Consider the following 6295-nt stretch of genomic DNA (forward strand, 5'->3'; position numbering starts at 1 on the left):
TTCTAATGGATTAGCTCTAAAATATTATCAGAAAGATCCCTATGAAGGACTTAGGTCTTCTTGGGAACTATTTCACAGTTTTTTGTCTGTTACAATGTTAGATTTTAATTTTTGTTTTGTTTGGTTTTTGCAAAAGACATACTTTTCTTTACACAGTGATGATGGATAGGCTGTAAGTGATAGGTAGTTTTGAAAAGAAAATTCACCAGCCATTGTCAGGTTCAATAATGATTAACACGACAGCAAGGCATAAGGATTATTTATTAGAACTGCATTATGCAGCTAAGAAATACGTGCCTTTGTGATTACTGTGGCATGCTACCATTTCTCAGCTCAGATATGAAACCTGTGCAGAGGTGGGGGTGTTTGGTTTTGTTTTGTGGTGGGTTTTTTTCTTTCTTTTTTTTTTTTTTAACTCCGGATGCAGGTTCTACTGGTTGACTTAATCTTCAGGTATTTAGCTCTCATGGAAGGCAGTACAGGACAAGGCCTTAAGCAGTGACTGTTGAAGCTCTGACTGGAGCTCAGCGTAGCACTGGGATGAAGTTCTGATATGTTTGTGAATGTGAAGTTTTTAACTCAGTTGGAAGCAGCAGCTTGACCTATGGTGTGCTAATCATACTCTCTTGATATGCTACCACAAGTAAAGACTCGGTATTTTCCTGGGAACAGATTTGGAGGACATTGCAAAGAACATGGTCAATGTGAGGGTTTTCAGGAGCCCAGCCTAGGGCAGCCCTAGTGCACCGGAACCTTCTGAGAACAGGGTGAGACAGGGAGGAAGGACGGGATGACTTAGCAGGTCTGCTCTAACTCCCGATTGCATAACATTACAGTATTGTCTTCTCATAGTAATATACTGTGAGTCAAACCCTGCTCTTGGCAGATAGACCTGATGTGGCAATGACTTGCATTTTGTTTTGTCACTAGCTGTGGGGAGCAGAAGCAGAATGTAGTTGGCCCAAACCTCTTCACCCAGTTGTACCACATTGAGTTATTCTGGTTTTTGGTATATGCCCACCGTACGGAGATTGGAAATGGTCATCCAGCATGCAGTCCACGGAGAGAGTCTGGACAGAGCAGAATGAATGAATTGTAAACACTCTCAGTGGAGGGTATATTAAGAAAAGGATTTTAATTAAAACCACCTTTTTTTCCATTCCTATAAGGAGATATAGGAAATTGAATAATGGGCTGAGGCCTTTCACCTTTATACGGTGAATTTAATCCAGCCTGGTCCTTTTTTTTTTTCCTTTCTTTCTCTCAACATGTGTGAAGGGAATTGAATGATCCAATTTAATTTCTTTTGGAACAGGTGTATTTGTAGCAGCACACCCCTTCATAGATTACTTAGCCTTTTGTTTGCAATTGCAAAAGTCAAGGTAAGAAATGAAGAAGCTTTAAATTAAGATGGACAGCTACGTTTCTCTCCAGGTCATTGGAGAACTGCCTGAACACCTGGGCTGAGGGTTACTCACAGAGTATGGGTAACTGATGAGACTAATGAGACTGATGAAAAATGGCCATCATCCCCTTCACATACCTTGTGGGGTTTTTTGCAACAAACCCATCTAATGTGCTCACCTTGCTTTACAGAAGAAACTTTGACCTTCCAAGCACATTAGTAGAAGGAAGGGCATTTCTAGTGAGAGCTAGAGTTAAGTTTAGAGCTAATTTGACCTCAAGGGTTTTTCTCTATCTCAAAATGTGTCAAAGTCAAGAGGGTGAGAGAGTTCTTAAAGTAAAAGGCCCTGAAAAATTTCTCATTTCCTATCCCTTTTGACTTTCCTTTTTGCCTACACCTATAGCCAAAAGTACCAACTCTTTCCTATTGAAATAGCTCTTTATTTTAGGTGTTCTCCCTCTCTGGTGAGCAGGAGAGAGATAAGAGATGGTATAATACTGCTCACTAGGTACCAGTGCACCGGCACTGTTCTGTACATTCTGTACAGAGAAAGAGGTGTCCCGTTGAATCTCCTGGAGAGATTTGGATCTTATACCTTTTAAACATTAGTTTGTGGCATTTACGTATGTGGTTTTTGGCTCAAACATGCGTCTGGGATGGTGCAACAGCTCTGAAATGGTTGGAAGGCTCCAGTAGTAAGAAACTGGCTTAGGGAAAGATCCACTGAGACCCAGAAAGGGCAGGACTGTTGCTGGATGCCTTAAGGCTGTGAATTGTTAGGGTGTATTTCTAAGACAGTGTTTTTCTCATGCTCAGAAAAGCAGGAGATGTCACCTTCTAGCTGGACCACAGGTGAAAATACTTTGCAACAGGCTGAAATGTTCCTGCACCCTTGGAAAATCTCAGGATCACATCAACACCTGCTTCTGTTGTGCTGGTTCCCAGTACAGCAGAAATTAAATGGTGATTGCCTTGAATTGCCCGTATGGAATCTTTGAGATGTCATCAGAAATACAAGATCAGAGAAAAATTAGTTTGGGTTGGTTTAATAAAGGTCGTCTAGTCTGACCTAATTCTAGATCTGGTGGCTTAGGGCCTTTTCCAGTGGATTTCAGAAAATCAGCAAGGATGCAGGTTTCACAGCCTCTCACCTCGTGCTAGGTCTGATAGTCTGTGAAACACTTAACATCACTCCATTCCATGTCATGAGAAGGTGGGGCAATGGCAGTGCACTTGAATGCTAATGTAAAGTATTTATGCATTTTTCCTTTTGCAGTTGCTATTTTTAAGTGAGAAAGTAGTTTCCTGGTAGCTTTCCAAGGTTACTGTAGTATAAAATGCTAAGATTAAGCAAATGCCCTTTTATCAGCTGAAAAGGACATCTTAAAAAAAAAAAACAAACCTCTGTGCTCTCTATAAGCACTGATATCTCAGGTATTTTCTACTCCAAGTTCAAGGGGGAAATGTTCCCTTGTCCACCTCGGCTGTAGGAAGCACTGGCAAACGGTATCCACACAGCAGCTTCTGTTTGCAGCAAATGGAATTACACACTGTATTTGAGGGCAGAACTAGTACCGTAAATTCAAATATATGACCCCACGCTCACTCTAAAGTGATAGGATACATCATATTACAGTGCATACTCAAGGGACCAAGTTTCATGACATCGGACAAATCTGTAGACAGATTTTTGAAGAAGTGGCTTGTGTGGAACAGCATCCTTTGCTGTAAGTGTAGTGCAACAGTTCTTGGTTTGGCAGCTCTTGGATCGATCAATGTCCACACCAAGGAGCCTGAAAGTCTTTTGTTACTTGCCAGGGAAAGGCAAGGGTTCCAGTGTGATAACAGCAAAACTGATATTTATTCTGAACCCTTGTCAAAATCTCTTCTTCACAGAACTGTACAACTCTCCCAACAGACAGGAGACCCAAATCCAGTTGTAACCTCCCAGGCTGTGATTCTGTGCTGCTGAACCGCCTTTGCGAGCAATGGTCAGGTTTCATTTGTTAGGAGCTTTAGGCCTGACAATCCAGGACTCCCTACATGTGTTCACCACCTTCATTCTCTAAGGATTTATAGAACATTCAGCTGTTTAGCCTCCAGTATTGATGCCAAATAGGAAGGAGTCATTTCTCAAGGAATGAACGACATAGTTTGTGCTATTAAGAAAAATGACATGCCAGTACCAATGAGACACTAGCAGAGAATGTCTTGTTATATCAGTTACTTAATTCTGGTTATTAAGTGAGACTTTGTATGGTATGGTTCTCGTACAATCATGCAAACATCTACTTTTAATGCACCTACCTTACTTGAAAAACATCCATATGATATTTTTTTTCTTTTTTTGGTCATTTGAAAAAGAAAATGTCTGGACTTCAAAGAGACATCACAGCCAGAAAAGAGAGGGGGAAAAAAAAAGCCATAAGGCACTCTAAAATAGAAGTTGAAGCAACTGAATGAAAACTTCAAACTTTTGGCTACTTCTACTTTACTGTTCTGTTAATATGGCAGCAAAGGAAAAGGCTCACAAATCTCACCCTAGCAAGACAATAGACTTCAGGCAAAAAGGGTAAAATTAACCAGAATTTTAGCTTATTCTCTAAATTGTTCATGTCAGTTGGCTAACATTTCCTAAGTCAGTCATGTGCAATTGAATAATTTTGCTCTAATTATAACTAAGCATCATGGGATTTTTATAAACTGTGGTCATTCTAGCAAATTACTATTATCTATATTAAATGGATAGCAGATCTGGTTGCTATGTATCAAAACGGAGTTTAACACAGCCTGGGGTTTTACTGTTTAGAAAGCCTCCATTCTACCTACTTTTATTTCAGCTACAGCTATCACATCTAACATGTAGGGTACTTTAAACAAAGAGCTATTGTTTAATTCTCCTTCTTGTTGACTTTATTCCATGTTTTTGATGTAGGAAAGACACTTTCTGTTGTAACGGTTAAGTGGAGCATGTCTGCTTGTTAGCTGCTTCAGTGTGACTGAGGAGGTTCAGTGTCACCTTGTTAAAAAAAAAAAAAAAGAAAAACAAACCACAAAATGCAAAAAGCAAGCCACCTCCAGGTTTTTGTTTGTTTTTTGTGTGTTTTTTGGGGTTTTTTTGTTTGTTTGTTTTTTTGTTTTGTTTTTTGGTTTTTTTTTCAGTTTTTGCAGGTTTTTTAAGTGCTCTACTTATCTAGTTGCAGAATGGCAACCTGAAATGGATTGGGGGTTTTAAATGTGTATTTGTATTCAAATGCCATTATAAGGGCCTGGCATACATTACAAGAACTTAGAAGTTGTCTGGAGTAGCCTCATGGAAGAGCTCTTGTAATATAACTTCTTTACATCGGAATTTGACTGGAATTTCTTTTAAATGCATCTTGAGGAGGTGTTAAATGATATCTAGTGTAGGGACCCATCTAAACTAGCAGGTGATGTACATAGTGACATGACAGATGTAGATATCTTAAACTAGGCTGGGATTCTAGTTGCAACAGTGGCTTTACTTGTCATTTCACCATATTTTGTTCTAGCTATTTTCCACTTTATTTTCACCATCTTTATATTGAATCCAGTCCTGCTGTTCAAATGATTACTGTGCTGCTGAGTGTTTGGGAATGGCCTTCACCTTACTGCAGTTTTGAAGTCATCAGTGCAAGTAGTAAGGGTATTTTTGTCCTTGTTGCTTTTGCAAATTAAAACACTAGCTCCCTTTATTCAGGAATTTAGCCTTTCTGACCTGGAGTTATCTGGAACCAAATGAAAATTTCTCTTCCCCTACTTTCAGCTGCACCTTTCGCATCTCAATTTTTGCTGAGTTGGAGGTCATTTTGTTGTGGTACCCTAACACTAATCAAAATGGTGGGGTTTTGTTTAAGAAACCTAGCAACTGTGCAGGTAAAGGAGGATATGAGTGGAGGGCGAGAATGACAAACACCGTACCGTAGCCACTAGCACAGCTATCAGCAGTGTCTGGCAAACAGAGATTTCCAATGGGTTTCGGAATGCACTGAAGGTATGTTTGTCAGGTTACAAGCCTTTTCTTTTCAAGGGTATTAAATGTCAATGCTGGGTTTCTAAGTGGTGAGCAAATTGTAGTAATTTGTTTAGTTGCTCCAGAGCTGTTTAGAGGACTAGGTGTATTTTTTAATGTATATGGGCCAATATAGTAAAAAACCACACATGCAAAAGTATAGTGAACATTAAGAGATGATGCGAAAGAGTAAAAACCTCCAAATGTTCTCAGCATTTAAATATTAATTGTTTCTTTGTAATAATATGCTCTACAAGATCTTTGGACTCCCCAAATATAAATCTAATTAAAAGGTAACTGAAAGAATCAGCAAATATGAATTGCCTAATAAAAACATAGATAAAGTTCAAATGGTTGGAGGTACTGGAAGAAAGGTAAGAGTTATACCTAAGTCTGCAAACCTGCACTGCTCCCCGGACGTTGCATTTCCCTACATTTTTAATTTGCAGTAGCAGATAGGACAGAAGGTTGGCTGTAATTGCCCACACCTCAAATGCCATCTTGTCACATTTTTCAGTTCATAAGTGTGTTTTATTAGGTGTAAATATAAATAAGAACATTTATTGGTAAGTGACAATTCTGAGGGTGTGTGTGGGGAGGTGGGGGACGGTGGGAAGAGGCAGGACTATATGACCTATACAAATATTTGTGGGATAACTGTTCAGAACATTGTTGCTTCTGCCTCTCCCAAATGAATAGCATTTGAGAGTTGCTGAAATCGCAAAGGAGGGACAGCTACAGACGGTATTCTCCCCCACCCCCCACTACTTTTTTTTTTTTTTTTTTTTTTTTTTTTCTTTCCTACTCCAAATAGTCAGGCTTTCTAGATTGTTGGTATATCTGCTGTTTGTAGACCA

The sequence above is a fragment of the Tyto alba genome, unplaced genomic scaffold, assembly GCF_018691265.1.
Source record: "Tyto alba isolate M040663 unplaced genomic scaffold, T.alba_DEE_v4.0 Super-Scaffold_20000042, whole genome shotgun sequence".
Taxonomy (NCBI): domain Eukaryota; kingdom Metazoa; phylum Chordata; class Aves; order Strigiformes; family Tytonidae; genus Tyto; species Tyto alba.